Source organism: Lathamus discolor, chromosome 4 (genome assembly GCF_037157495.1).
Source record: "Lathamus discolor isolate bLatDis1 chromosome 4, bLatDis1.hap1, whole genome shotgun sequence".
NCBI lineage: Eukaryota > Metazoa > Chordata > Aves > Psittaciformes > Psittacidae > Lathamus > Lathamus discolor.
Window position 1 is genome coordinate 24,252,700 of NC_088887.1, and position 18,443 is coordinate 24,271,142.

The 18,443-nt window shown below is 38.3% G+C and overlaps 1 long non-coding RNA gene across 3 annotated transcripts in view; it reads left to right on the forward strand.

The window, feature by feature from the left end:
- The window catches only part of LOC136013210 (uncharacterized), a 55,346-nt gene extending 38,223 nt beyond the window's left edge, over positions 1–17,123 (forward strand). Inside the window, exons 2-8 of one of the 3 annotated variants that reach the window (XR_010612193.1) lie at positions 5,772–5,824; positions 9,867–9,942; positions 10,069–10,109; positions 11,173–11,299; positions 13,134–13,327; positions 13,460–13,648; positions 16,260–17,123. This is a non-coding gene — a long non-coding RNA (uncharacterized LOC136013210). Of the gene's footprint in view, positions 1–5,734; positions 5,825–7,254; positions 9,943–10,068; positions 10,110–11,172; positions 11,300–13,133; positions 13,328–13,459; positions 13,649–16,259 lie in introns of those variants that run through there. The other 2 variants (XR_010612192.1, XR_010612191.1) reach the window with 2 other exon arrangements.
- Positions 17,124–18,443: the final 1,320 nt, after the last annotated feature.

Below are 18,443 nucleotides of genomic sequence, written 5' to 3' on the forward strand. Positions count from 1 at the left end.
CATCTGCAGGTCCTGAAGGAGCGGGCAAATGAAGTTGCTAAGCCACTGGCCATCATATTTGAAAAATCATGGCAGTCAGGTGAAGTTCCCGACGACTGGAAAAAGGGAAATATAACCCCCATTTTCAAGAAGGGGAAAATAGAAGACCCGGGGAATTACATACCAGTCAGTCTCACCTCTGTGCCTGGCAAAATCTTGGAGCACATTCTCCTGGAAGGCATGCTAAGGCACATGAATAACAACAAGGTGCTTGGTGGCATCCAGCATGGCTTCACTAAGGGGAAATCCTGCCTGACCAATTTGGTGGCCTTCTTTGATGGGGCTACAGAATTGATGGACAAGGGTAAAGCAGTTGATGTCATCTACCTGGACTTGTGCAAAGCATTTGACACTGTCCCACACAACATCCTTCTCTCTAAATTGGAGAGATATCAGTTTGATGGATGGACCACTCGGTGGATAAAGAACTGGCTGGATGGCCGCACACAAAGAGTTGTGGTCAATGGCTCGATGTCCGGCTGGAGACTGGTAACGAGTGGTGTCCCTCCGGGATCGGTGTTGGGACCGGGCTTGTTTAACATCTTCATCGCTGACATGGACAGTGGGATTGAGTGCGCCCTCAGCAAGTTTGCCAATGACACCAAGCTGTGTGGTCTGGTTGATACGCTGGGGGGAAGGGATGCCATCCAGAGGGACCTTGACACGCTTGTAAGGTGGGCTGATGCCAACCTTATGAAGTTCAACCATGACAAGTGCAAGGTCCTGCACCTGGGTCGGAGCAGTCCCAGGCACGGCTACAGGTTGGGCAGAGAAGAGATTCAGAGCGGCCCTGCAGAGAAGGACTTGGGGGTGCTGGTCGATGAGAAAATGAACATGAGCCGCCTTCAGTGTGCACTCGCAGCCCAGAAAGCCAACCGTATCCTGGGCTGCATCAAAAGGAGTGTGACCAGCAGGTTGAAGGAGGTGATCCTGCCCCTCTACTCTGCTCTTGTGAGACCTCACCTGGAGTATTGTGTGCAGTTCTGGTGTCCTCAACATAAAAAGGACATGGAACTGCTGGAAGAAGTCCAGGGGAGGGCCACGAGGATGATCAGGGGACTGGAGCACCTCCCGTGTGAAGATAGGCCGAGCAAGTTGAGGCTGTTCAGCCTGGAGAAGAGAAGGCTGCATGGGGACCTCATAGCAGCCTTCCAGTACCTGAAGGGGGCCTATAGGGATGCTGGGGAGGGACTCTTTGTCAGGGACTGTAGTGACAGGACAAGGGGTAATGGGTTAAAACTTAAACAGGGGAAGTTTAGATTGGATATAAGGAGGAAATTCTTTCCTGTTAGGGTGGTGAGGCACTGGAATCGGTTGCCCAGGGGGGTTGTGAGCGCTCCATCCCTGGTGGATTTCAAGGCCAGGTTGGATGAAGCCTTGTGTGGGATGGTTTAGTGTGAGGTGTCCCTGTCCATGGCAGCGGGGTTGGAACTAGATGATCTTGAGGTCCTTTCCAACCCTAACTATTCTATGAGTCTATGATTCTGTGATTTTGACATGTGGCAGATGTACTGTAACTATTTACTGATTCTCATACTAGTCTAGTCTTTTAGTACTACACTTAATGATTTGCACATTGAATAGTACATCTTGCTGATTTAAAAGAGTGAAGGTATGCAGCTGGGAATGTCTGCAGTTAGTGAGCGCAGAGACCTAAGTTTTCAAAATTCCTTGGAAAGTATTTCCATTCTGCCAGTAATGATGTGCTAATATTCAATAAGAATGTATCATCACAGATTAATTGATTCAATATAGTGAAACTTGTGCTACTAAAAAATAAAGCTTCTCCATTGTCTGCCATGAAAATGGAGACTGCCTCTCAGGAATAGAGGAAGGCAATGATGAGATTTTATTGGTATGAGTAATGAAAGCTGTATGACCTGGCTCACTGACAGTCTGATCATCCTGAATTTTTAGCAAGTTAGTAGGAATTAGTGGCTTTTAACATATCTCAAGATTTAAAAAAGAAAGAATAATAACTTCATATTCAGTGAAGTTTCTAATTCAGGAAATTATGATAAAGTAATTTTAAATAGCAAGGAAAACAGTCACATTCTGCTGTCTTATTGGAAGCTTGAGATATATGAAACAGTTAAGAGAATTATTTAAGATGAAAATACCTATGTTGAATTGTAAATACATATCCTGCAACATATTTTTTTGTTGTTGAATTGTAAACACATATCCTGGAATGTAACCTTTTTTGTTGGTTTTAAGCTCTCTGTGAATATGTTACTTATTCAGCTATTTCAAGGGGACAGAGGAAAGGACAAGAACTCCATCATCTTGTGTAAAATCAACGCTATGACACAGAAAACGTGCTGTGTGAGTTTCACTTTGAGATTCTAAATTTGTGGTTTGAAAGGAAATTGCAGGTTACTTGGCAGAGAAGATTCTATTAATACAATTGCTAAGGCAATTGGAGGCAAAAAGATATAAAAAATATTTAGAAGAATGAGTAGGCAATGAAGCAGGTGTAACGGTCTTCAAGTTATGACCCTGTTTTGTAGATGTCTGGGTTATCCAAAACATTTTAGGATTGCAAAAGCGAAAAGAGACTACCTTCTAGTTTTATGGAGTCTTTAGGTAGCATGACAGGCACTGTTTTGTTAGCATGAAGACTACCCCATTTTCTTAGGATATTGCTGTTACTCAGACGTAAGTGCTAATGGATATTAGTCAAGCAAAGCAAAAAGAAACTATGTTTGGAACATCTTTTCAAGAGTTTAAGAGTGCTTTCTTGCACTTCCCTCCCATTTTCCTATTTCACTCATGTCTTTAGCACATATCTCTCCGAGTCTTCTGTAACTGGAGGGAAAAGCTGAAGAGCTGCTTATTAGCTAGTTCAAAAAGAGTGGTAATACAAATCAATGAGCCAAAAATTCCAGCAGATATAATAAGCTGTTTGTAGGTCAAGTAGTAGTGAGATTTTTTTCTTCAATATTTCCAAATACTGTCAGAACAAAAAAAGAAAAAAAAAAAAACAACCATCGGGCTATTGTACTTTGCAATCACTTGCATTTGTGAGTTCCATAATTAACTTACAAGAAGTACACAACATAAACAGGGAAGGTGCCATGATTTATTCTGAACTGAGACTACTCCCTGCTCTTAAGGCGGTGCTGCAGCTGCTGCAGAATAAGAGCTTTGGGAAGGGTGCATGTAGGATGTTTGCACCTATTTCTGATCTCTCTGGAAAACAAGAACAGGAGAATAAAAAATGAACTGAAAAGGCAACCAGAACAGAATCCCTCTATTTGTGCTTTATTGGCACCAAAGGCTTTTAAACCCTATGTACAAGTAGAACAGATGTGTCAGTGCCAAAAGAAAGGAAATACCAGTACAAACATTAGTACAACTATGTTTCCAATGAGTTAACATTTAAAATTTTTGTTCTATATCCCATAGCATAGCATTACAGGCTTATAGGCAAGGAAAATCCTTACCTAGAACTAGAAGTATTAAGAACTAGGTTTAGGAGAAATAAGTGCTTGTAAGAAGAGATCTATGTGGTTGGAGATTGTGATAAAAGCTTAAGAGGAAGTTGGAATGGATTATAACAAAATGTTGGAGTTTGGTTGTTCTGTGTTGTCAGAGAGCTGACAAATCTAAGGAGTCCTTGGCAGTGAATATCTACCGCTACAAGAAAAAGAAGTCTGAATTTGAATTCTAGGTGATAGGAAAACCGTTAAAATTGAGGCTAGTTAGAAGCTTTTATTTGTCTGAGACAGTGTTAAGGATCTTAAAAGGAGGTAATAAGAATTTAGGGCATATGGGGGAAAAAAAAGAATCAAGTGTTCATTAGTAAAACAGGTTTATGGAGCTGAAGAAGAGTGAGGAAAAAGGAAAAAAAAAAGTAATAGGTGACACCTCAAAAGAAGAATAAAAAGTATAATAAAGGGTCTGATAAAAATATTGCTTACAACGTAATGTTTTTTTCAGCAGCTGTCCTGGGTTTACCAGGAGCCGTTTTGCTCCTTCTTAGTAACTGGTGCAAGCTCTGTGTTTTGACTTCCAGCCTGGGCAGAGAGCTGATAACACCGATTGTTTTTAATTGCGGTTAAGTAATGTTTATTCTGGCCAAGGACTTTGTGAGTCTCATGCTCTGCTGGGGACGAGGGGAGGCCGGGAGGAAGCAGAGACAGGACACCTGACCCAAACTAGCCAAAGAGGTATTCCATACCACAGCACATCATGCCCAGGGAGGTAACTGGGAGTTACCCGGAAGGGCACGCTCTCTCTCTTCGCGGGGGTCGAACTCGTTCAGCGGTGGTATCATATTCTCTTGTTATTTTCTCTTATCAATATTATCATTGGTGGTAGCAGCAGTGATTTGTGTTATACCTTAGTTACTGGGCTGTTCTTATCTCAACCCGTGGGAGTTACATTCTCCTGATTCTCCTCCTCATCCCTCCGGGACTGGGGAGGGTCGGGCGGGGAGGGGTGAGTGGACGATCTGTGTGGATCGGTTTAAACCACGACAGCAGCAAAGAGTTAACCAGACAGATGCAGCCATGGTCATGCAGTACTGTACAACGAACGCATTGCCTTCTGCTGGGAAGGAAGACTTTAATGCCAACCATAAACTAGCCTACTAAACATGCTAATTTCTGTAAAATTAGATAATCTTTTAAGATAAGGGGTTTTGTGGGCTTAGGTTTGTTGGTTTTGTTTGAGGTGGGTTTTTTTCTTTTTGGTTGGTTTGTTGGGTTTTTGGGGTTTTGGATTTTTTTTTTAATTTTCATTATTTCTAAATGTCTAGAACTAGAAATACAAAATACCATGAAAAAGGTATTATGAGCTGTGTTTCTGAATAATTAAGGGAGAATGAGGGCAAATTTTTCAACAGCTTGAACCAGCGCCTTTTCAGGTGAAAGTGTTCACCAAAACAGCTGCCCCTTTTTTTCCTAGAGTTGGCTCATTACCATTGCTCTAAGTACCATTTTTCTACAAATTATTTTCTTTAAAACCTTAAAGTTCTGTTTCAATCCTGAATGAACAGCAGGATAGTATGGGTGCTTATTCTCTGCTTGTACTCATTCTTTTGCATATTTTAGAGAGTGCAAAAGGGAGAGATATTTATGGAAGATACATAGACATTTGATTTCTCAGCCAATGTTGTATGTTAATATTAAGACAGTGTTTGTTACAAGAAGACACTTAAATACGGTCCTCAGTTATTCATATTGTGATTCTGATGCTTCAGGTTTAATGTCTGTGCATAATAAGTAAATTTCTTGAGATTTATTTATGAACAAAACACTGATATTTCTGTAATCTATAACTGGAGAAATCCAATTAGACAACAAGAAATCTTGGTCACTTTTTTAATTTCAATTTCACTGTCACTGTTTAAATTATTTAAGCATATTATTTTTATTTTGCTATAACTGTGGTAGAGGTTTAACTTTAACACATATGTTAGCTATAGCTTGATAAGCACATCCATATTATGCAGTGGCTTCCATCTATTCTCTAGTCGCAGTATTGTTTGTTTGACAAACATTATTAAACTTATAAGCATATTATGCTGAAGAAGTGTATTTTTCACAATCAAAATGTGTGGTGGATAGCTGCATCTATGCATCTATGCATCTCTAATTAATGCAAAACAAGCAGAAATGAAAATAATGTATTTTTATTGTCAGTGGGAGGAAAATAATCAAAATTCTATTCAAAATGCTCTAAGGAAACCACCCAGATGACATTTTTCAGCTTTTTTCAATCTTCAGGTTTCTGGATTTCTTTAATCTGGGGAGTAGGGAAGGAGAGAAGAAAGAGAAAGGTAAGAAATGGAAACTGTCTTCAAGAAATGGAAACTGTCTTCCTAACAAGAAAATTCAGTGGGCTTCCCTAAGTGGAATATAATATTCCCTTCTGTGAGTATAACCTGCAGATGTAAAAACTGGATAAGGAGTAATAAGTTCCTGGTAACATCATCAATGTCAGGTAAAGCATCTCTAGAGAGGGAGAGATACCTTTTGGATTTGACCTTGATATGAAAGAAATTTATTTCCCTTTTGTTGCTTGTATCCTTATGTAAGTCTGTGGCTCTGGATTTGTGTTTGCTTTTATGATGTGAGATACAAGTGATTTTAAATTAAGTGGTCAATGTTAGTGCGTTAATACATGATATTCCTATGGGGTATGGTGGTTTTGCAAAACAGCAGCCTGATATGTTGTTCCAAGATACCCAAAAAGTAACAAGTCACTTTTGATGTGGGAATCCCTGGAAGGAGGTAGAGGTTTCTTTTGATCCAGAAATAGGTTGGTGAAAACTCTAAAGCAGGAGTGTCCCACTTTGGGAGATGACTCTACAGAGTCAGTGATCTATTGGTAACGGATGAATACAGGCATTTTCTCCAAAAGGATCCTTAGGTACTAGGACAAATATTTAACTAGATGAATTTCAGAACACAGTGAGTGACAGCTTCAGCCACCATGTCAGCTACTGGGATTAAAAATAGTAGTGTATTTCCTGGATTCTAAAGACTGTAGATAGTCAGGGCTCCATGCTATGGGATCTGCAATTTTTCTTGAAAATGTACTAACTAAAAATCTGACAATTCAAGATATTCTTTCTTTATGGACTGGCTCATGTGTTAAAAATAAAACAAAACCCCCAAAACCAATGCAGATCCCAAACAATCAAAGTTAATCAAAGCTAACCAAACATTAGAAAATTGCTCACATCAGGTAAGTGTGAATCCACAGTCTGGAAGAGAGCTCCAAACCACCATAGTGTACTCTTCTTTCTCATGCAGACCCTAAAGTTTTGGGCTCCATTTGGACTGGGATATTTAAAAAATTTTAGAGAGTAGAGATCTTGTCCACATGCATATCTCCCTGAAGAGGGTACACCCAATTAACAGCTTTATTAGGTACAGTTTCTATGTCTGTAGATTTTAACGTGGCAGACATGAAACAGAATTTTACAGTCTACTTGTTTTTCAGAACCAATGTCAAATAGAGAGGGTGGGATGAGAGAGGGGTTGCAGCAGCAGTTTCTTGCCTGGAAAGGTTTTGACACCTCTGCTTTGTAGTAACATCAGCAGCTTCAGGGTTGGTTATTTAGGACTGCAAGGCATGTGAGTTTCCGAAGAAAATGGGGGCATGACAAAGGGTGACCCTGATGTACCAAGGTGCTTGGTGAATACCACTAGACCTGCAACCAAGGCTAGCTGCCTGCCCATGCCCTGGGCCACCCTTCCTGCAATGAGGTGCCTTCAGGTGCTCCCACTTAGCCTGGGCATAGGAGGCTCCTGCTACTGGCACTGCAGCATGAGCACAGGGCTTCCTCGACATAGGATAGCTCATAAGCAGGCCCACAACTATAAACCACCTCTCTTGCCCTGCCTGCCCCTTGGCAGAGCCAGAAGGAGGAATATTTGCTAATTTGAACACTATGTTGGTATTCATAAAATGGAAGCTGCCCTCTCAATCAGTAGTGTTTGTCAATATGAACAAGCATATATTGTTGAATGGGAAAACAGATTTCTGGAGTCTGGCCAAATTTCTAGCACACAGGAAGGTAAATGAGCTGGCTGTAGGTCTCCTCAGCATTTATAAACAGTAATATGCTAATGTACACAGACCAAAGTGTGTTAATATGATGAGAACAAAGTTGTCATGTAACTAATTTTTAATCAGATTACTTATTTTTCTGTAGGTGCTAAGGGTGGTAGCTAATTTTAAGTGTTTGCTGTCCATACAGCTGCATGAAATGCCACATTTCAGGTAAAATAGAGGTCATAAAATACACCCATAGTTTTGCCTATCTATCTCACCCATCTCAGCCCCTGCATTGAAATTGCAGCATTCCAGCTCTGACAGCAATATACAAATGTGCATCTAAGGAGCAACATTTAGACTTAACTAAATGACCACACATTTAAATACCCTTTGTGTCATCCCAGGGATTGATTCTTTTCAAAGAGCAGCTCCACTGGAGATGATAGCATGGATTACATGATCACAAAATCAGTGTAAATGGGATCAGAAGCAGACCCATTAACTCTAATTAGGGAGTGTAGTGTGATCTTATTCCATTGCACTGTACACAGGCTGTATGGCTGTTACTTCAAGTGACAGACGTTTGTTTTCCGGCAGTTAATTTGCACATAGAATTAATGGTAATGCATCCAAGAGCTGATATTGCTAATATACAGAATTAGCATGGCTCACCCTGTCCCCCAGCTTCTGCTCAGACAGGGATTCCAAAAAGACAGAGCACATCTCAGACTCAGTACAATAATGGTATTTTCTGTCTTTTATAGTGAACCATTTCAGCTCAGTGAATGTCAAAAATAGATTGTTATTTACTTTTTTGGTAGTGGAAACTGTTTTCAATCGTTTGTGCATTTCTATCAGGTTTTAACATTCGCTCCTCCTGGAATAAGCAAAATTCAGTAGACAGATTTTTGCTTGTCTTTAAACCTTTCACCAGCTGACTAATCCCCAAGGTTTAATAGCTGGTAGACATCTGTAGGCAAAAGTAAGAGAAACGAGTTCATCAAGGAACTGTATCATGCTTCCAACATGTGGCAACATGAGTGCCTCTTCACCATCTGTTATTTGTGTGAGGATTTTATTATGTAAATGACGGCACACACTGCGCTCTAAACAAAGGAAAATTATTCCCCTTACAGTATGTTGCGACTGCCAGGCTTCTGTGTCAGCCTCGAAACAAATAATGAAAACAACAGAGAAGTGGCAGACAGAATATCTTGGGTTCTACTTATCCTCCTAAAAGGGAGCAAATATATTTAGGAAGAATTTGTTTCTTACGTGTATTGTGTCTCATAAAGATAAGTAGTTAATGAAACAACAAACAGTAGATGGATAAAACTAAATCAAGGTGAGTTTTGAAGGCTTAAAATAGATGGAAGAGACAATCCTCCAAAACAATGGAGTCCTAAAATTATCTGTTCTCACTGAGCGCCAAAAACATGGAACTGGGCCCCTAAATTATCTACAACAGACAAAAAGTATTGTTGTGGAATAGGATTAGAAATATGTATTGTGTCCTACATCCTGGTTTAAATTTTTCCATTAAATTACCAATTTAAATTGAAAAGTAATTATCTTAACTGGCATATTTTTGGCAGCTGTGATGTGAAAAAAAAAAAAAAATCCCTATGCTACACTGGATCAAGTAAAAACCCATAGGAGTTCTAACACTGGCCCTTAATCAAAGTCTGTAAAGACACAAAGGCTTTGAGCTAATCTATGCCAAGCCATGTTGGACAGTATGGCACTGCCTACAGCATCCTTTTGGTGGCATTTAAAGCACCTGGAGCCCTAAGAAATTATATCCAAGGCTGTACATTCTCTGTTTTCCTTAAACCGATCTGCCAGCCAACAGTAGCTGCTGTAATAGCTGCATAACATTTCATGGGAAAGAAAATGCACCACTATTTTTATTTTATTAATTTATTTAATGTGTGACACCCAAGTGGTCATCTGCGCACACACTCTTCCTTATTGTGTATTTCATGTGATTGAATATAATTAAACTATTGTTGTATTCAATGATATGATTCAAATCTTTAATTTCTAATTGGAAAAAAGGATACACTGGGGACTGTCATTCCAGGTGAACTTAAACAGAACTAACTGAAACCAGTGCCAGATTTGACCGAATTGCTGATTTTAAGGGTGTTTGCTTACTTCCTGCATTGTCTTTGTGTGATTTCTTACACTTGTACTTGTCAGATTTGCCTGACTTAATTATGATTCAATGTTGAACTTTACAGATAGCCAACTGTTGGTACTGCTGTATTAATTAGTTAATTTTATTAATATGTTAAAATTTATGGGTGCAACAGGAGCGTATTTTGTGATAGAACAGCTAATAGCTGGAGAAATCTACCATGAAACTAGCAAGAATGCCAGCTTTATCAGGTATTCCTTTCCATTCAATTTATCTTTTTTCTTTTTCTGATTATTTATTCATTTACATCTAATTTTGTTAAGGATACTTCTGAAGTGTTTTCATCCTAAAAGATAACCTGTGTTACTTTGTAACAGGTTGCAGCAGAAGAGCAGAATAATGCTACCACTTTGCACCTGTAAGCAAAACTGGCTTTTTTTATCTCTTTTGAGGTGTACCTTAAAATCTAAACCTATAATTTCTGCTACTGCCTGTTGTCATGGGGTTTTTTTTGCAAAATTAAAAATGAATGGCAACTATAACCTAATTCCTCAAGTCAAACAATTTGTTTCAAGTTCACAGATGTGACATAAACTTGTTTTCATCATTGCAGGTGTGAGAAACAATTCAAAATATATTAAATATTGATGAACATTACTGTGTCATAATCTTTCCCTCTCATAGCGTATGTCGAAAATTCATGTGTCATTTGAAGCTAATTTTTTACACAGATGGTCATCATAATGGTGTGACCAAGAAATGGTAGAGTTTGAAACCTTTAGGGCAGCAAGGAGGGTATAGAGGGAGGTGTACCCGCCCATGGCAGAGGGGTTGAAACTAAGGGATCTTTAAGATCCCTTCCAACCCAAACCAATCTGTATTTCTATGATCATTGTAGCCTAGTGGATCTTCAGATGTGAAATGGTACTGGAAGTCAGAAAGAAATACAAAAAATATATTTTTTTCTATCACACTTTTTAACTTGCTACTTATTCACACACATTTATGAATCTGTCCTCTTCTTATTCTGCGAACAGTGATATTTTCATAAGCTTTTAATTTTGTGTCTAGTTTGCTGCCATTTGAACTTATTCTTTCCACAGTGAACTGTGCAGCTGTAGACTCTTTACACCACGTAACTGTAGATTTCCCGTAGTTTCTCCACCGTACTGTGTTTTTTACATCACACATATGTATATGATTTCCATAATTATTCTGTACTCAAACCTAGAAGAGATCCATTCAAACAGGAATGTAAATATTCTCTTTCATGAGATACAATGTTATAAGTAACTATATCATTCCAGTGTAATATACTTTTTTTTTTCCCCCTACAAGTTTGTATATCTAAACTAACGGGGAACAGTTATATAATAAACACTCGCTATTGGCTGAAGTCTTCTTAACCTTAGAAGCCTGGAAATAATATTATTAATACCCCAGATGATGCTTTAGTCAGTCGTCTCTTTTTTGTTTTTCAGAGGAGCTAGGCACAGGGGAAGGAGCCCTGTTCACACAAGACTCACTGATTTGAGCAGGAGCTGAAAAACTTTGGAGAAAAATTGCCTCCCTCTAGCCATGGTCCCAGTGGTAGGACTTGAGCTCAAGGTGGGTCATGCACTAGTGCCCCACAAGGCCATAGCCACCACTCCATCAGGTTAGGGTAGTGGGCTGCCACAGTCCCTCAGCACCTCTGGAGTTGCATGAGTGGGATGCCAACAGACATCTTGCAAGCTCTACAGGATGCTAAGCTCAACACCAGCTGACAGAAATGCCTTCCAAGGCCTTAGGTCAAACAACAGGGGGTCTTAGGAGGTGTTAAAAGTTTTGGCCAGCCTTCTAACCTAGGGTAATGGAACAGTTTCTCAGAAGAAAATACTCCAGTCCTGGTTTTTGGACTCCAGGGAAGCTAGGAAATGAAGTTGAGGCTCAGATTTAATAGCTGGTTGTGCCATTTGCACATGCAAAACCCCCAGGAAAGAACCACAAGCAAAATGAAAACAGATAACTGTAAAGGCAAGGGATTTCAGTGCAAATATTGACTCCAGGATGCCAAATGAAGTTAGAAAAACACAAAACTTACACAACTCGAATAATTTTTTATATTTATTTCCTGAAAACTCTAGCTGTCAGTCACACCTCACCTAAATTCTGATACGTCTTCTCTTGATTTATATGCAAAACAAACAAAATTACTGCTTTGTTACTTGATGGTGCTGTTTATGTTTCTTCTCTCACTTTCAGATATCTTCGTTTCTGTGCTGTTGCTCAGACTCCCCTTTCCCCATGTCACCAATCACCATCAATCTTTCTGTTCTAACACTTTCTCTAAATTAGGTTTTCTTTCAGAGTGTTTTTTCTCTTTCTGTATTGTCAGCGTACAATCTCAATTGTACCTAGTGACTGTCAGCATAACTTGAAAGGCTAGAATACAGTGGACTAGATGTCTGAGAATCAGTGTTCTTTGCAACTGCTAATAGCTTGAGCAGGTCTGTTTTTCAATATTACACATTTTCACCCCATTTCTAGTAACGCGGGTAGAGCTATCCCCCTTTCTTGGCAAATTGTCATGATGTTCCAAGAGCTATATAGATAGCAAATAATGTTGGTAGCAGAAAAAGAGGAAGGATTCCATCATCAGAACAAAATGGACCTAAAGGTTTTATAAATGAAAGACCAGTTATTCTCTGAGGTGCATGGGGGGTCATTTGCACTGTAATCAGTCTTGAGAACGTGAAGGCAGAGCAGGACCTTGACTGTCTGTATCTGGACTTTGTCAGGCCATTCATCTGTGACCAGAATTGTATCGTTACTCTGGTTTTCAATAAAGGGATGTTCACTGAAGCATCACATTGATATTTTTGAAGTATGTTCCACATTTTCAAAGGAACAAATTTATCAGCAAAGAATTGAAATGTCTAGCTGTTTCAGTGTGCTATCAAGATTTCATATTACACTACTGCGCAAGTGTGTTCATTTTTCTCCTAGGTGTAATGGGAATGAGTTCAACAAATGAGAGCATGTTAACAAGGAGATGATTTGGCCAAATGTCTTTCCTTCTTTCTAAGAAACAAAAAAGCGCTTAAGAAACAAACCCCAAAAGCACGAGCTTGCTTTCATTACTCAGAGATTAGATCTGATCCTCAAGCAGTAGTCAGGGACAATGTTAGCAGGTAGACCCGCAGGATTTCAGCAAAATTGGGCTTCCAGTCCTCATCTCAACTGTACCTGGGTTGACTGTTACCTGAAGGAGCTTAGTCCTCAGGCATCTCTTGCCTTATTGTCTTAAAGCTGACTGTTTCTGGAAAATCTTGTCAGGCTTTCTTCTCTGAGTCCTTTACAGAGCAAACCCTTTGCAGGTATTTTAAGTCTTTCGTTTTGTTTTGTTGTTGTTTGTTTGTTTTTTGTTTTTTGTTTTTTTTTTTTTTAATGTGGCCTTTAGCAACAACCCTTGGACATTGCATTGAGAATATTCACAAAATCTGAGGCAGGATGTTGTTCTCTCTGACATATGTGGCTCATGACCCTGAGAGCTGAAGAGCTTTCTGCAGGACTAGGCAGCTAACCAGGCTGATTCCTTGGACTTTGAACCTCCCGCCTTACTTGATTATATGGCACAGAAAGCAGCAGTTGAAGGTGAATAGTTACTCCATGATGTGATTATTCTTCTGGGACCTATAGAAAATGGGTGGGTAAGCCCAGTCTGGACTTTTGTTGACAGGCAAATTGGAATAATTGGTATCTTTTTTTTACAACATTTCTCAACAGAAAAAGCAAGCCTGGAGCTGAAAAGAAGAAAAGAAATCTCTTCATGAAGCATTTTGTGTCTAGGATTGAGACCTTTTCAAGGATTTAAGTCCCAAATGCGTACGAAACGTCTGACCAGCTATAACAGCTCTTGGGGGACGAGGGGAAAAAAGAGGGTGGGAGAAGGAAAGGGGACCAAATCCAAAGAAGGTAATGCTGTTTGGAAAAAATATCTCATATAATTTGGCATCTAACTCTAAGTATGCTATTGCCAACCTGCGAGTTCATTTGAGGTTTATAGCAAGTTACAGGAAGAATAAAAAGTTAATCATGTGCAGAGCCTTGGTGCTGTATTCTTGCCATCTATTTCAATAGCAGTAATAACATACAGACTGAGAAGTGATTACAGAATGGCACAAGCTGCTTTCTCCTTAAGTTTGCAAACATATTTCCACTTAAAGCTTATTTTTTATGTTTTCCATCCAAATTAAAGAAAGCAAGATGATGAGAGGTCCAAGAACATTATACATGGGTTGGATCTGGGGTCAGATTTTTCTGTCAGTTTCTACCCAAGTTAAACTTTGGGATTTTTCATCTAATGTCTAAAAACATAAAAATATTTTGTTGTAGCTCAAAAACACAAACAGCAATAGGATAAAAGGAAGAGAAACTCAACAATGAAAGTGTCTGCTCTACAAACGGTTTAACTACATGTTGCAGCCTCTGTCTTCGTAACAAATCACAAAAGTTCCTGTTACAAATTTTGGGGATTTAAAACTGAGAAGATTTCTTGAAATGTTGTCTGAGCCTGGATCTAGCACTTCAGTCTAAAGATTACTTCAATTCTCTTTTTAAGTTCTGACAAGTTTATTTTCTTCTTGCTGTTTACTCATTTTGTTCTGGATTTTGTCTGACTGACTCTTTTTTTTTTTAAAGTTCATAACTATGAGCTTTATTGACATCATCTCAGATGAAAGGTCTTAATGCATCTAAAATTATCATTTCTACTTACAATAAAGCAATAAGCTTCTCAATAATAAACCATGCACCAGAAGGTCCCTTCAGTGGATAAAACTTTTCTCCTTTCTGTTTCTGAAATAATTTTGAGTGATAATCACCTCCTTGAAAACCTTTTTCTTGCAAACTTGACAGAGCTTTTTGCTCTTTGCTCTCATGCCACACAAATAATGGAGTAGCAAATTGTACCCATGGCAAATCTATGCCTTTACCTACATTTACCACCTATATTAGCACACTAGCATGCATCTGTGTTATCCTGATACATTGTAAATGCACTGGACCTGAGGTATACAGTGACTGCATGTTAAAATTTTATTTTTTTTTTAGAGGACTTGAAATTTGGTGAAAGCTTCCTGTGGATGAGTGGTCCTACTTATTAGGGATCATTTTTATCAGTTCTAGTCCACAAATTAATGCTGCCGTTTGGGGGAAACAAAGAAAATTATTTTAGAAAAAATTATGTCTTTGAGTTTCTTTACCTCTTGCCATTTTGATTTTGTTTAGTGTATCGGTTTCTTGTGCACTGCTTTCCCTCCTTGTATATCAAACTTACTAATTTATGCTCTATTGGTGCACAACAGTTCTTAGAGTTGGTACTTCACTGTCAGTAAAAAAGGTGAGAAGCAAAAGTGTGAAGGATTTTCCTGGGGCAGGACAAGAGTTATAGCCATGTCTAAGAAACTTAGGCAGGTGAAAAAAGGTTGAACAGCAGAAAAGTAGGACAAGACCACCATTTTGCTTTGGGAGATAATATAGTTTGAGTTATGTGTTTAAAAAAGTTAAGACTGGTTTATATTCAGCTACTTTTAATTGTCCAATGCTTTCACTGCATAAAATAATGAGGGTTCTTGATTTATTTGTTTTTTGTCTTGCCAACTGGCCTGCCTCTTTCCCATAGTTTCTTGCCATCTTTGAATTTTTATGCTAGAGAGAGAGGAGAGAGTTTTCCACTTATTGTGCTTAGAAAAGTTTTCCCAAAAGATTCTCTTTGGGTTTTAACCTTGGATTGTTCAATCACCTTCTTTAGCAAAAGAGCAAAAAAATTGTTTAACAGTGCAGATCTCTGGCCTAGCCTAAGTTTGCTGAGATTTCTGGACACATCTAATATTGTTTATATAGATCTACCATATCTATCTGTATGGATATTATACTGACCTTGCTACAGTACTTATTTGCACTAGAAATGTGATGGCTGCAGGTACCAGCATGCTCAGGTTCTAAAAAGAGCTGGTAACTCTGACTTTCAACAGAACACACAAGGGAGAAAAGACATTAAGATTCCGTGGAATTACTTCTTTCCTTCCGCATTTGTCACAAAAAATTTTAAAACCTAAATCTTTATGCTTCTATTTGCCCCCTCCCCCAACCTTGAAAATTTTACATTTGATAAAGAGCCTGAAGGCTTACTAACAATTTAGTAAGAATGTAATAAAGTCATCATCTTTTCTGAATGAGTTTTCATCCCCTAAATATTTGTGTTATTCTTTAAAATGAGGAGGAAGTTTCTCTCTCGTGGTTTGCCACAGCTGAGTCCTATGATGAGTATCATATAATGAGTATGACTTACACATATACTTGATTTTATTTTCATCTAAACTACAACATTTGATGGTTGCTGTCTTGATGCCATTGCAGTTATACTGTCCTAAAATGAAAGCATATGTATATGTTTGCAGCTCCAGCACTGCAGATAGGAGTATTAGGGTATTATTTCATTTATTTGAAGTTCTCAAAATGCTGGAAGTAGAGATCTTCGCCAAATGGATCAGATGATTAACTACTTTTATTTTCTCTCCTATAGGATTGGTTATATCAATAAGAAACACTAAAAATATGTCTTTATAGAGAGCCAGAGAAACATACAGTTTTCACGGTTCTCTGAAATGTTGACAGACAAATATCAGGTTAGTGTGAGTGACTATGGTGTGAAATCTGAGTTTCAAAAGTGTAATACACTATGTTTCAGTGGTAGAAATATGTCTATATTTTTCTCATAACTTTCTAGTGAAAGAAAAATGTTTCTTGTGCTTCTTGTGATCAGTTTGAATTTCTACAAGCTAGCTGCTAATTTAGTAAATGACAAAAATATTGCTATGTTACGATGTTGCCATGAAAGTATAGTTCCTGATATATACTTGAATATAATAGTAAGAATACTCAGTACTGTATATGTGTTATACATATGCACTTTTTCTACATTCACAAAGTATGTGAAGTAATTCAACTTCTTTATTTTGTTAAAAGACAGGATGGTTTTATAGCTTTCATAAATGTACCTACAATTTTTAATTTTGAGACACTAATACTATTTATTCATGATTTTTAACTTCTACTGAAACTGTGGTGTCATGTTGGCATGTACAGAGTAATATCCTTGGACTTCCTGAGGCTTTAGCTGGCAGAGTTGTCAAATTAAGCTAGGACATTTTGTATATGTATCTTTAATAAATACATATGTCTGTCATGCTTCTCTACTCAGTCTTATAGATCAGACTGTATCTAGCTGTCAGATACTCTCAACCCAGTTGTCCTAATCTGTCAAGTAAAAATTATAGCATCTAGGCTCACATCCTTCTCTGAAGATATTTATTTATACCAGTGACATGTCAAGGACACACAATAATTTTATTTTTTTCCACTCCACCACCCCCCCACCTCCCCACCCCCCAGCAATAAAGCCATTAACAGCTGGCTCAAGTCCCTGCCAAGAGGGCAGTGGTTAATACACAGAGAGAATTTATAATGAGGGAACACAACAGCCAAGCAAAATAAATTCTGGATAGAATTTTAAAAAATTCTTTCTGAAAGACAGATAGTGACAGTTCAGGCTTGTTTCAGTATCACCATCCTCACCCCCATTCATCTACAGATAAGTTCATGCTCCTGTGTTGCAAAGAGATGTAGAGGTTGCCTCCAGGTTATGTGTCTCTGCACTATCTGGTAATTAACTGTTAGAGTTCTAATGACACATCAGATAGATACACCATAAACTATTGCTGTAACTTGAGAGAAATTAATAATCTACGGGGAGTACGAAGCTGTTGCTTCTCTTAGTTTCATCAGCTCTCCCTGAGCATACATCAGAGGTTGAGAGTCAGAGGGGAATAAAAAGAGGTTGAAGGAATCCTTGGTACTTTTAAAAGAATAAAGCTTTTTATGAATGAACAGATGTTAACACTATTTGTGACTTTTAACTTTTAGAAATTTTAGACTTCATTCTATTCATAACAATGACTAAACTCACCTGCATTCAGTTTAAGAGAGTAAGAAAATGAATCTTAATTTTTTGAAATCTTGTGCTCAAATAATTAAAGAATCAAAATCTCAGTTTACATCAAGCTTGCAACTCATTCTAGTCATATTAGCAATACTTTTTAATTTTATTATTTTTTGTTTGGGTTTTTTTTTGCTGTGGTGTTTGGGTTTTTCGCCTCTGAGATCGGTAAATTCTCAAGTACTTTTTAGGTGTGATATACTTAGCTTTATTTTGGGCTTTCCATTTATGTATTCATGTTATCTAGTTTCTGTGGTGATCTGCATTCTTTTGCCAAAAGGATTTATTCCTGCTGTGTCCTATAAGATGAGAAAATGTAATTTCCTACCTTTTTTGCTGTAGTAAAATGGAGAGAATTGCAACTGTTCAAACAAGTCATGTTTAGATAAAGAAGTTGGATTCCAGTCTGATATATTATAAGAAGATACTCATGTTTCAGACCTCTTATTCTGGATAGGCTGGAGGAAGCATTGGCAAGAAGCAAGGACACCTGCCCCAGCAGTCAGAAGACCTCTTCTTTCATGAGCCAAAGACTAGTAGAACATAACACATGTGAAGGACCTGAGTATTGAGATGCTCTCTAGAAATCTGTCGTGGGCTGTTTTGATCACTATTTAAAACAAGGATATAACTCTGCTTTCTACAAGAATAATCGCTGAAGGAATTGCTTTCAGAAGAGTGATACTTTCTCAGTAATAATGACTGTTGCCT